The 13,995-nt window shown below is 46.9% G+C and overlaps 1 protein-coding gene across 1 annotated transcript in view; it reads right to left on the bottom strand.

Moving 5' to 3' along the window:
- The window catches only part of skia (v-ski avian sarcoma viral oncogene homolog a), a 72,229-nt gene that overhangs the window by 38,345 nt on the left and 19,889 nt on the right, over positions 1–13,995 (bottom strand).

The following is a 13,995-nucleotide window of genomic DNA, read 5'->3' as shown; positions in this document are numbered from 1 at the left end:
GTCTTCACGTGTCCCTGAGCGAGACACTGAGGACACGCAGACGTCCTCCTGACGCTGCTCTCGTGTGAGGGACGAGCGTCTAACATGAAATCGATGCTAATATTGATAATCATAGATCACAGCGGTATATTGTTGTAGCCTTCATGGACGGATGGATGTACAGTGAAGAGTCTCAGTATTAACTTTATCAGTCTAGCCAGGAGGCTGGAGGCACAGACTGCAGCTGTTCCATCATCCCTCCCTCCCCTCCTCACTAATACCCGTCTGTCTGTCTCGCTCACTCTCTCTCTCTCTCTGAATGACAGACACAAAGATGGCCGTCGTCTTCGTGGCACTTTAATTATCGCCGCCCGCAGAACTACACCCAGTCGTCCTGATATCCACGGCCGATAAAAAGGGCTTTAATTAAAGCGGCGATCGCGTGAGCTAATGTGGAACATGAAACGCGTCCCGTCGATATTATTATGAAGCGGATCAATAGCGGCGCTAATGTGATTCCTCAAAATATGCTTTACGGTTGTTTATGCAGTCTTAGGTGGTTTTGAAGTGTCTGCTGTACCTCTGAGCCTCACCATCAGCCCCCCCCCACACACACACACACACCGGCCCCCCCCCCACTCTAAAAACTCAAGAGAGCACTCCAGCAGAAGCAGGAGAGGGTGAGATTGGGTGTGAAATACGTTCTGCGACTTTCAAACAAGGAGAGAGCGCCGTGGCATCACTGGCGGTGCGGGCGAGCGAGAGCACCTAGTGTGGAGGGCTCTGCCTTTGATGTTTAATTTAGAGAGAGAGAGAGAGAGAGAGGCTGAAAGAGTGGGGGAGGGGGGAGGAGAGAGGGGGGAGTGTTGGATGGAGGGAGAGACAGTGGAAGTGTCGAGTGTGCTGAAACTCCACTGTTTCCCATCAAAGGCTTTGGGTTTCCTCTCCTTTTCATTTATTCACCAACAGTGATAAAGGAGACTGCAGGCTGGAGTACAGTAGTGAATGAAGAAGAAGAGAGGAGAGGAAGAACAGGAGGAAGGAGAGGAAAGTGAGGAGGTTCTGATGGCGAGTCGAGCCAAATCCAGCTCTTGGAAGCAGCTTTTTCTCCACCGTTTCCTCTCTTGTCCTCTGTTCCTCTTATATCCCCAAACCACCACTCCTCCTCCTCCTCCTCCTCCTCCTCCTCCTCACTTCATCTCTCCTCTTCCACCCTCTCTATCTCTCCTCTGCTGGGGAGTCCTTCCTCCTTCTTTCTGCTCACTGAGTGAAAAGTGGAGCTGTGTGCCAGGCGGAGGAAGCAATTAAAAATTAATGGAAGCTGAGTGATAGAGAAACCTGCAAGGGCGTGCTGCCCGCAACACACACACACACACACACACACACACACACACACACACACACACACACACTCACACTCACACTCAGATTCACACACTCCTCTTTTCCTGTACTCTCAGCTTCTCTGCACCGCTCTCTCTCTGTCTCTCTGTCTCTCTGTCTCTCTGTCTCTCTCTGTCTCTCTCTCTGTGTCTCTCTCTGTCAGGACGAGGTGACATGAAAACATCAGAGGCCAAACCCGCACTTTTCCAGCATTTCTTGCTAAATTGGGACATTTTCTCTGATAGAAAGACATTTTGTGTTTGGCGTCTCACTGCTGATGTGGACACGTCTTGATCTGCTCTCTGCTGCGTCCACAGTGGAAGTGGGTCACATCTCCAGAGAGAAGGACCATCTTGAGATCATACGATGATCAGTGTTATCTCACACCAGTGTATGTCTGTTACACTGGTGACTGCAGTGCACATGTCTGAACACTAGGGTAACAACTAATCTATGATTAAGAAATTTACTAAATAATTAAAAATTAACTATGTTGATAAACGTTTAATCAGTTTGTGTGTTTTTTAAAATGATTTCAAAAGATAAAAAAAGATTATTCATTAAAAAATGGTTTGTGGACAATCATTTCAAAGTTTGGAAAACAACGTTTTCTGACAATTTATGGACCAAAAAACTAGCTGAAGATACCCGTTAGTGGACAAAGTAACAGGAAAAGACAGTATTAGACAGAATATCTCCACATGATCCATATTATATATATATATATATATATATATATATATATATATATATATATATATATATATTGTGTGGTTGTGTGGAATAAAGACGTCACTCGTCTGTTTGACAGTTGTCAGCTCACAGTGGAATCACTGATCGCTCATTGATTGAGTTAAACTGCTCGTCGCCTGTTCCTCAAAGGCACCTCATGTCTCTTTGTCTCTGGTGTCCCGGTCATCCACAGTGAAGGACATGACCTCTGACCCTTGTCCTGGAATAGCCCCCTCGCTGTCTTCCACACACACACAAAGAGGAAGCCCCCGTGGCTGCGTGATCATGCTTATTTGCATTCAGAAGAGTAGGATGTAAGACCGTGCTATGTTACGCACACAACAGAAGCACCCAGACCCTTGACCTTGACGCCCTCCCTCCCCAGCTGACGCATTCCCCACAGACGGACGACTCGTCTTTTGTTCTGGGATTTACATCCAAAACAAACCCGCGCCACCTCCTCTGAACCGAGGCGTCCGCCGTCTACCTGCTGCACAGTCAGACTCACGAGCGCTCGACTCCAGATTCTTGTGGTGAAACGAGAATAAGACGTCACATGTGGAACTAAACAAAGCAAAGCCTTATTGTGTGTGTGTGTGTGTGTGTGTGCACGTGACAGTTTGTAGGTCACAGCGTGCACCGCTGCGACGTGGAAGATAGTGGAAACATGTGGTTACACCCGACTCCATCTCACAGAGGCCTGTGGTGGGCGGCCATTTTGGTTAAACCCACGTTGGTCTGCACTGGGGGTTTCGCTACCGCACCCTTCCTCCCTCCCTCCCTCCCTCCCTGCATCGTGGCTCCTCCCACTTTAAACTACCAGACAAATCTGAGTTTGCAGCGTTTGAAAAGCGTGCAGGGCCCGGTGGAGCCGCGGCTGCTGCTGCTGCTTATGATGCTGCTGCTGCTGCTGCTGCTGCTGGAAAATTACAATTATGCCGCACATGTAACATGAGCGACCTGTGTGTGTGTGTGTGTGTGTTATCAAGGTGAAAATGGACAGCAGCTGTTACATCTAACACAGTGTTGTGACTGAGGAGGGTCCTCGGTGAGAGAGTGTGACACAGACAGAGACACTCACCTTTAGATGAGAACCAGCAGCAGGAACACGCCACCATGGACACATGGAGAAGGAGAGAGAGAGAGAAAAGAAAAGTTAGTCAAATTATCCTCGGTCTCATATCTTCATCACAGGGAGTAAGTCATGTGTGAGTGTTATAGTAATCATCATCATCATCCTCCTCCTCCCAGATACGGTATATATTTCATAAACATGTGGCATCTGCAGGTCTGTGATCCAAAACACTAAAGTCAGCTGCTGAATTCAGTCTACGAGGGATATTTTCAGCGGACATGTTTCGTCCTCCCTTTCCAATCTCAAGATAGGTGACCGCCTCTCTCTCTCTCTGTCTCTCTCTCTGTCTCTGTCTCTCTGTCTTTCTGTCTGTCTCTCTCTCAGTAGTGGTTTTATATTTTTCCTGCACTTGGCTTAAGTGACACGGCGGAAGGGGCCTGTGAAATTCCAGACAGTCTCATTAAAGCACAGTAATTGCTCTGCGAACAGCAGCTCATAAAAATACTCCACTGTCCCATCGCTCGCTTTAAAAGGCAAGGCAGTAGTAGTAGTGTGTGTGTGTGTGTGGGGGGGGGGGGGGGGGGGGGGGTGCAGGACACTGGGGGACCCCAAATGTAGGAGTGTTGTGTTTGAGAAACTCAGGCTACATCCACACTACTTTTACTTAGTTATTAAAACAAACAAACAAGTTTAGTCGTGTGTCCATGAGTCAAACATACACGATGTAAACCTTCAGGTAAACTGGTTTAGTTGCTTCTTCTTCTGTGGCCCCCCCCCATTATTTCTTCTAGTTCTCAGTCTCACAGAGCCCCTGCCGACGCTACTCTCTCCGACACACAGCCAGGGGCTTGTAGTCCAAATAAAAAAATAAATAAATGACAATGCCATGTTCCTTATTGTAGAACCCTAATGAGGGAATGAAGGTGAAACTCCACCAAATGTGTTGGTTCTTCACACACGGGCCAGACTAATTGTCTTCTACTGTAACCCAACACTTTGGCATCATGATGCCAACCGATAAAATCATACTTCCCACGCGGCACCAAATTGGTTAAGCTTGTAACTACATCTTTTAATAGTGCAGTGTCTTTTTCTTAAATAGCGACGACCACTTTCATGCAGTTTGAACAATTGTTCAACAAACCATCAACTATAGAGAACATGTCTTTCATTTGACTGGCGGCGCGTCCACGGTGACCCCAGCTGGGATTGTAGAAGACGGACAGATTCCAACAAATCGGTTCATCAGGAAAATGAATTTAATTTAAGTGAAAGTAATGATTCATTATAGCCCGACATCAAATGTTCACGTGATCTCCGGCTGATAAATGCTCATAATTTGATTCAGAAATCTTTCTTTCGCGGAGAGGAAAAGAAACAATAGCAGAGAGAGGGGAGTTGATATTTGGAGGTGGATAAATCCCTCAGTAGGTCTCACTTTCACATGCTGATTAATCACTTAAGAAGATTGTTGCCCCCCCCCCCTCCACCCCTCCCTGCAGCCCCCGACCCCAGCACTGATGCTCATAACAGGATTGGTCTGGCTAATGTCTCTCCGCTTAACATATTTCAGTCCCGGCTGAGCAGTGGCATGTTTTCATCTGAAAGGGCAAATGAATCGCAAAGACAAAGGACAGATAATAGGGTCTTGACTTTCTCCTTTGAGGGCAGTGGTGGGGGGGGGGTTTGCCCCTCCCCGATTTACTTGGTTTTCCAGAGCAAGCTCATGGGGGTCCCCGACTTTCCCTGCAACTAAAGGGATTAGATCTAATTGGGACAAAAGCAATGTCCTCTGCCCTTCTTCACCCGCGTCCCTCCCTCTTTGACAGGACATGATCTACAGTCAGTCGTGAATCTTATCAGTTCTGCTTCATCTACTTTGTTTTGCCAGATTCTGACAGTGTTTTTGAATTCCTGTTACAGAAGACGAAGAGGCGCAAAGAAAAGGAAATAAATCCAAAAGAGTCAAAACTCCAACGACTCCCCTGCGGCACTTTCTCAAGACACTACATCCCACAGTCCAGGAGAGAATCCCTCAGAGACTTTGTGTCTGAGGTTAAGAATACATGTGAGAGTGGGGGACCACTTCATTTATCTGTGACTTTTCCACTGGTTGGGCTGTTGTTTCTGCCTCGTCTAGTTCTGGCGGCGCTGAGAATGCTCAAATGTTTCCTTTCTCACTCTCTTATCAGTCTATTCTCTGAGGCCTCGCCAACCAATGAGAGTGATGTCACTCTGTAGACCACTGTAGAGGAACGGGGAGGAGCTAGACGAGCACAAGACCCATTCCTGCACAGAAATGCTGCCATCCACCATGTCTGTGATGGTGCGCGATGTTCTTGTCCATATGTCCACGTCCAAAAACTGGCTCTGCAGACTTTACTGTGGACTCCAACTAGATCATTCATGCACAAATGTGGTCGGACACCTTGGTTGGATGTTGGAGGCATGTGCAACATGGGAAAGTGTGAAGAGACATTTAGACATTTAGAGGTCGTTGCCGTTGTCAGCAGCTGTTGTCCACACTAAAGGAGAACCTGGATGTGCGCTGAATATTGCAGCAAACACCCTCCATGTAACCTTCAGCGTGCACTCTGCTGCAAGAAATCAATAAATGATGAAGGAGTACTGGCCATTTGGCAGGTTACCACAATCATGAAGATGCTCAGGTCAGTTGCGATAACAACCCGCTGACAGCTGTCGCTGCAGCTCTTAGCACCGGCGCGGCGTTTCCTCTACGATCGCCGTACACATGTGTACGTGCCACTTCAAGATTGAATAAATAAAATTTGACCTTATTCTGTTCTGAGGAGGAAATAATCTGGAGGAGAACAGAAGTCCTTACACCCTCTCCCGCCTAAACTCACCCCCAGTGAGGCCCATTAAACAGTGCACAAGTCAGGCTTTACTGGGTCGTCTTTATGGCTGCCAGATGGCATGAGAGGGGCCTGAGCTGCCTGTGAACTAGCCTCCACCCCTGTAAAATAGTGACCAGTTGACCCTGGAGCTATATGATCCTGGCTTCTAAGACAACAAGGCTTCTACAGTGCCACCATCCACCGTCGAGTTACCTGAGGAAGCCAGCGTTTCATTTCCACTTGCTTCCCCTTCACGCCCACAAGCACTTCATTCCTCAAATCACTAAAACTGCTTTCAGGGCACCAATGATGTACAGACATTTCCCTGAATAGAAAAATGCAAATCTGCAAAAGTCGGGTCTGGAAAGTTTGTGGAACTTCTCCCGCAGCTGCCTCAAACTCATTTCCACACAGCGTCTGAGTGAGCACATGTGTGAGAACGCAGCAGGAAAAGCTCCGGATAATTTCACTGTCTTTCCTCAAGACAGACGCCGTACTTCTGCGATGGACAACGCGACATCTTCATGTCCACAGAGAAGCTGTACGGGGTAACGGCTGCGGATCAAGGTGACAGTTACCACACGTTTGCAGCTTGTAAATACGCGACTTCTGCTTTTCACTGCGGTGGAGACAACTGGAGACATCCGTCCTGCAGCAGCCCCGACATCACGCAATAAGACACAAACATGCAGTTGGGCTTCCTCCTTATCAGGAGCCCTAATGACACCAATTGACATAGAAGTGTATTCCACAGACTGGCCTCTGAGGTCTCATTTCGAGGTGTCACTGAGAGTTCGTGACCCTTCTTGACCTCCCCGCGAAACAGCCAAAGCCACCTCTTTACTGACTTTACGGTCTGAGCCACTGTAAAAATAGCAAAGAGGAGAAGGGGGTGGTGATGGGTGGTGGGGGGGGGTGATTATGGCGTCTGGCCTTTAGAACGAAGCCTCACTCTACAAACACTATCTTGAGAAGTAATCAAGGGAGGGACACTTTCAGGCTTAATTGCGCCAAATGTCCTTTAATGACCACAAGTCACAGCCCGTCCTCACATCCGTGGTTTTTAACGGCAAAAGAGCCCAGGCCACAGAGGGGTCAGGAAGAGGTCAGGTTGAATAACACAGAGCAGCTAACAGGCCACTTGGGGAAGGGGCAGGGAGTGTTAAAAACTGAGAACCTTAGAAAGAAGCTCTTGTGGCTTCTGAAAAAGGAGTTTGTTCTAAAGGAGGAGGCGTGGAGGCCAGAACATTCAAGGCCAAGTGTATGTGAGGGGAAAAAAAAGAATGGCAGATGAGGAAACTGTGGTTTGAGAATGGTGTGAGGCCCTGCTGTTGGATAAGTGATGATCTGCATCACTAAAGGCGACACAGGGGAGCCACCTACAAGCCGACAAATACCACTGACCACAGGACAAACTCAAACTCTAATGAATCACAATCATGGCAGTGTGTATTATTTGTCATCACACTCTCTTTTGTCCATCCTGTTCCCCCAGATTTCCCTCCTTTCTTCTCACATCTGGAAAGCAGAACTGATTTCCTTGCCATTCCCCACATACACACACACACACACACACACTGACGTCATGTAGACCAATCTGCTTGATGGGAAGCATATGAGCTAGAAAGGAACATTGGAGGAAGGGGGTGTTGTCACCAGAACACACAAATTATCTGCCAGAATTCTACAAAAACTCACTTTTTCCAGGCATTTTTTAATCATAAAAAGCTGCTTTTTCTGCAGCAGCTGCTGCTGCTGCTGCTGCTGCTGCTTTCAGGAGACTGGACAACACATTCTGGGCTGTTGTTTGTTTACCTATTGCATTGTATTTCTAAGTCAGGTGTAGATACAAGTGTCCTTGGTTTCAAACTGCAGCACGGATCCAAACTCTGTGGCTGACAACTATCACAAGTGACGGCAAACGGTAACGTAAGACACCACTTTTTCATGTTACTTATGTAAGAACCAGGAACTGTTCTGCATGTGGAACCTGAGTTATTATGATCTCCCCTCTCTTACAAAACATTGCAGGGGGGGATGCTGATGAACTCCCCCCCCCTTGCCTCCCTCCCCACCACTCATGGCTAACTTTTTCCCTTGGCTGCACTGACATCAGAGCCAACACAGAACCCGCTTGTGCTGCTTTGTGGTGCAGCTCTCCTCTGTTTGGTTGTTTGCCACTACCACCACTGTCATCACGACTTGTTGTTGAAAGTTGCTCCTGTTTCTATAAGCACTTACACAACACTGGAGGCGGCTGTCAGACCAGAGGATTGTCTCTCATGGCCAACTTTACAACTAGAGTTGTGGTTGTTGCTACGGCGATGTTTGCCATTGATGGATGCAACAAAAAATGCCAGCAAGGGGCGGAAAGCAACATAATATACAGATACAAGATAAACACACACATTGTGGTGATAAAAAATGATTGATGACCATTGTATTCCCCGCTAAAATGCATTTTTCATTTTCTATGGTTTACACTCAAGCACTGCAACACCATTGGTGCCACTGGTCAGTCACGCAAACACACACACACACACACAGTCTCACTCCCCACTTACACCAGCCGTATCAGTGCTGTGCATCAAATAAGAACGCGCTTTCGACAACACAGTAACAGGGAGAACGTCAGTGAAAAACAAGCATCTGATTGAAGTCGTAAACGGAGGGTGAAGTGTTTGCTGGAGATGAATTGTGCGAACTTTGCAGTTGGTTTATAAGCCCTTTCGTGCTGAGGAGCGATTACCTAGTTTGCAGCGCTGGTAATCTGAAAAGCAGCTTGGGGAGAGTTTTTAAAGACGCAGCAGTGGTGGCAGCCTGTCCTCTCTCCTCCCCGTCCGACACGGGCCGGCCTCAACAAAGAACCGACACAGAGGTGCGACTGCACCAAATTTGCAGATCCAATACAAACACAAAGCTTTTGCAAAGTAGGTCAGACGATACAAGTAGGTCCCACATACGCACGGCGGGGCCTCCCACATACAGCGCATCAGTGGAGTGTAAACAGCCAATCTCCTAATCTCTCCCAGTAAAGATGAAAATGGGAAGAGATAATGTAATGAGCTTGGCAGCTGTTTTGGTGTTTGTTCCCCTGCAGACGGCACCACATGGCTGCGTTCTGAGCCTCAACAGGCTGATCCCAGAGGAAACGGAGCAGGCGCTGCTCTATTTCTGTGGCTGCTGCTGTTGTTTCTCGCTTCTTGAGAGACTCAGAAGAATAGAGACAATTGTGGATATGACACGTAGGAGAACACGGAGAAAAAAAACAAAAAAAACGAGGAGACAAAAAAGCCTGAGTGTGTTTTAAAGCGAAATGCTGATTCGATGGAATTTAAAAAGGAATAGGACAACTTTTATGTCCCTAATGGTTCCTGTCTGGTCACTGTTGTAAACACGCTGCAGTAGCAAGACACCAATAAAGACACAGATACGTTTCCTCAGTCATAAAAAGCACGCCTGCGCAAATACACCTGGTAAATACCAAGTTATATTTCCGAGAAACCTCCTGTACCGCTGGAAAACAGAACTACAAAGAGAAAACAGTGATGAAAGGGATCAATATAAATACAGATGTTGCTTTTTTTACACCGTGCAATCACTTTTTACATCACAGTGACGAGTTAGAGGCAAAAAATGTTGTCTATTTGAGCTTGAAATGAAAAGTTCAAACCCTCTGCAGGTACTGGACCAATAATCAATGCTGTTGACAAACACGTCGATGCTTCAGACTGAGAAGCATCGACGTGCTGAAGTTAGCGAGTAATGGAGGGTAAAGAACTTCATCAACGTTGTCTTAGCTGCAGCTGCCTTCAAGACTGTACCCAGGTCCACCCAGGTGGGAATGCTCTGGGTGTCTGTCATTTAGCAGAAACACTCAGTTTTACAATGCTCCTGAACGTCTGAACACGCCTCCAATAAATCTATCCGTGTTTAGCGCCACAATAAAACCAGATGATGACTAATAAAACGCAGCGAAATTACACTGTTGCATGCATAAATGTGCTTTAATAACCTTACAAAACATGCACAAACAATGGCAACACTCGCCCGGCGAGAGGAAGAACACAGAGAGAGAGAGAGAGGGAGAGAAAGGAGGGATTAGGAGGAGGAATGAAGGCTGAGGCCCACATCTGGTTAATTGGGGATGACAGGCCTTGGATCATCCGTCCCAACAACAGGACCTCTCAGGGATTGGGGGGTGCGCAGTGGGGGTGACTGAGGGTTGCCCAAACTCCATAGATGGGTGTTTTTCCTGGGTGTTCGCCTCAAAATGATCTGTGATTTAAGTCCAACACGAGCACCTACAGCAATCTGTCCTGCGTTTAGGTTTCTAGTGCGTTGTGGCCCCACGGAGTCGCCACAAGGCAGGAGATGCCGAGGATGTGCGTCTGTGACGGAGCTCAGTTGTCGTCAGTTCCCAGGGAATTGGATTTTTTTTCTCTCCCTCCCCCCGTGATGAACAGCCTAATCAAAAGTTGGACTCTTCTGGCTGATGCACTTTTGTTTGATTACTCGTTGGCAGCCTGCTCCGCTCTGGCAAACCTCCAGCAGCAGGTTGTCATGTTAAACTGAGCTTTAAAGACTCCACAGTGGTGATAGTTTCTGCATGGGGCTTTGTGGACTTACAGGAAACATGTTTCATCAAGTCGGCATCTGGCATCCATTAGAGTAGTTACTTTTAAACAATAATAAACAATGGAGGTTAATAACTAAATGGAAAAAGATGATTTCCCAATTAATCTTCAACTTTAACCCAGATATGGAAATTGTCCTTCCCTTCCAGAGCTGCAGCAGAGGCAGACAGTGCCACTCACAATTAGTCTGCAGTGAAGCCGCTGCAAAATTCTTCAGCTCACTTTTACTGAGGTAAGCATGCTGAGCGCCTGTGGGACCCTGTGTGTGTGTGTGTGTGTGTGTGTGTTGAAGTGAACTGTGCAGCATGGGCAATGAGGCACACTTTAATGCATGGAGGGGGTGAGAAGAATGAGAGAGAGCGAGGGATGGAGCAGAGCAGAGAGGGATGGGAGGATGAGAAAAAGAACGAGAGAAAGGGAACAGAGAGACGCTCTGGTCAGGCACGCGATGCTTGGCTAGAATCAGGTCAGGCCCATATGAGGCCTCTCTCACACACACACACACACACACACAACAAAAAGGGTTCCACAGAGCTCTTCTGCAGGGACGCTCCACTTGATACAGCGCTGGAGAGAACCAACAATCACACACACACACACACACACACACACACACACTGTGTTCTGCCCCATGTCATGAGTCACTACAGACAAACATTGACAAACATCAATATCCAATGATTGTTGTGTTATTCAGGTTCTCAAAAGAAGTAGCGTGAAAGAATGATGTCACACGATGGCACTGACCTAGTTGTTTGGTGGATGTACTTTTTCCCTTTCCACAAAGCTAGGTTAGCAGTACCCTGCCCCCCCCCCCCCCCCCCCCCCCTCCAGTCTCTGTGCTAATCTAGGCTAAACTTTTTCCAGCGGCACAGTGACAAACAAGACATTGTCAGAAGAGCATTGCTTGAAATTAAAAATAACAGAAGTGCAAAGACCTGGAGCTGGCTATGACCTGGAGGCAGGGAGACACGTCTCGTTAGCTTGCAAGCTACGAGAAAATGGAACAGTTGGGGACAGATATTTTGGGTTCGGGTTAGAGTCTACCTCAAACTGTTGGAAGCAGAACATTGTCCAAAATGTCTCTGTATGCTGAAGATTGTCCTTCACTGGAGATAAGGGGCCGAGCCCAAAGCCTGACTGAAACACCTGAATTCCCAGGTGTGTGACCAAATACAGCGTCCAAAGCTTTAAGTGAGTTCAGACAGCAGACCTCCAGGAGTATGTTGTTATTGTTGTTATTGTTGTTGTTGTTGTCGTACACCTCCTGGCACATGCCCATGTTTCCATGCACACCATAATAAGGGTTTGCGTCAGGTCTGGTGTTCAGTACATCTGTAGCTGATGCTACGTCCCATTCCATGACATTATAGGATCCAGTCATAAACGCTGTGCTACACGCTAACATCCACATAGGGGTGTGTGTGTGCTACTGCAGACGTTGGTGTTTCGGGGCCTTTTCATGTCACGTAGACCACATTGGACCTTTGTTATTTAATTAGAACAAAGGTTCCACATAAAAACAAAGAATTCCCACTTTTTAAGTGCTGTAAAAAGAACAGTACACTGTGTAGCTCCATTTTTCACTGCCTGAAGTTTATTTATTAGCTTTCACACAGTTCAACCTGGACACATTTGTCTCCTGCTGTCTCTCAACTGCATGGCAATGACTTATTTATCCACAGAGATGATGGTAAAAGAACTACGCACAGCAAACGTGTTTGACGTGTGTCGACTCGTCGGCGCGAGTCAAAGAAAGTGTCCTCCATTGTGTAAAAGTCAGACGTACTCAGGAAACAGACGTGAGGTGAGGAAATGTGACACTGCGGCTAAAAGTAGACGACACCCCGCTGTCATGCACAGACCGGGACACATATAGACGGCACTACTACCGCAAACATGTCTGACAGTGGATCCCAGCGTGCACCTCCACATTACCACCTATTGACTTTGGGACAGGGTAATTACTGGGCCCATCACTCTGAATATGTCGCGCTGACCGCTAACCTAACAGACGGCTGCTTTAATTAAAGCCGTCTTCAGGAAGTGACCCGACCGTGCGTCTCCATCTCGCTCTGTGACAGACAGTTGACCCTGAACTGCCATGTCGCCTTCACGGAAACCCGAGCCAGCAACTGGCGGGCCGCTCGGAAACCAGAGAGCAGGTAGCAGCTTCAGCTAAACTCGTCAACATGACATTAACCTGCCTTTGAGGAAAACAACAACAGTACGCAGGTTACGTCTTAAAATCTCCTAATGTGGCATTTTTTGACATAAGAACTGATGGTTGCAGCTTTACAACTGGGAAGTTTATATCTTAGTGTTTTAGAGTTAACATTTTGTGAAAGGAACAGAAATAATTATCAAAAGGTTGAAGCTTTATGACCTAAATTCTTCTTTATGAAATAAAACCATCTACGACTGATTTTAATGTGATCCAGCTTAGACATGCTAACATTAGCTACACTTAGCTCAGCATTAAATGTCAAGTAAAGCCAGTTTTCATACATTAACTGTGTTTTTCTGAGTTAACTGTTCACATTTGACAAGTGTGAACATTTGCACTGTCACCAAAAGTTTCACCAGACAATTTCAGGACAAAAGTGCAGACTTCTGCTAATTGGAAGCAAAACTACCAACCATGCTAAAATGAGAAAGGGTGTGTTTACTTTCCACTTCCCCTATTTCTTTATTTCTTTCTTTCATTCAAACTTGCATTATTATTATTGTGAACTGAAAGCAAGAGTGCAGTTCAGTTTGAATGTGGCATCCCTAAATGTTACGAGTGCAGAGATAAAACCAGTCACCTAAGAGTGAACCCAGCAGCTGCTGAGTCCACTGACTCATCTGAAACCTCTCGTCGTTTGTTTCACTCATTACCAGCCTTTGTGTTCTCGCCCTGAGCCGTTAGTACGACAGAGCAACAAAACAAAGAGAAATGATTATTATATGTATTATTATTTTATTAAAACAAAGCTGAGCACATGACAGACAGACCACTGTGATATTTTAATCAATTATCAAGACAGGTGAAGTAATTACAGAGCGACTGACATTAATCTGGTGCTACAGTGAACTCAGCCATGTGTGTCTATGTGTGTGTGTGTGATTCCTGTTAGCACGCAGCAGCAAACGGCCGCCAAGCCCGGCCCACCAGCCAGCCAGCCAGGAAGCAGTCGCTCCGATTTAGTCCAGGAAGACTGCATTTGCTTAGCAACCACATTACCGCTCCAATCACTGCAGCAGCATTCGGGATAATGTAGGGCCAGAGCACTGTGCAGAGGCGGGGCCAGAAGGCTTTACACACACACACACACACACACACACACCC

The sequence above is a fragment of the Solea solea genome, chromosome 11 (assembly GCF_958295425.1).
Source record: "Solea solea chromosome 11, fSolSol10.1, whole genome shotgun sequence".
In the NCBI taxonomy this organism is placed as follows: Eukaryota; Metazoa; Chordata; class Actinopteri; order Pleuronectiformes; family Soleidae; genus Solea; species Solea solea.
The sequence above is the reverse complement of the archived record's forward strand: the minus strand, read 5'-3'. Positions and strand labels throughout refer to the sequence as shown.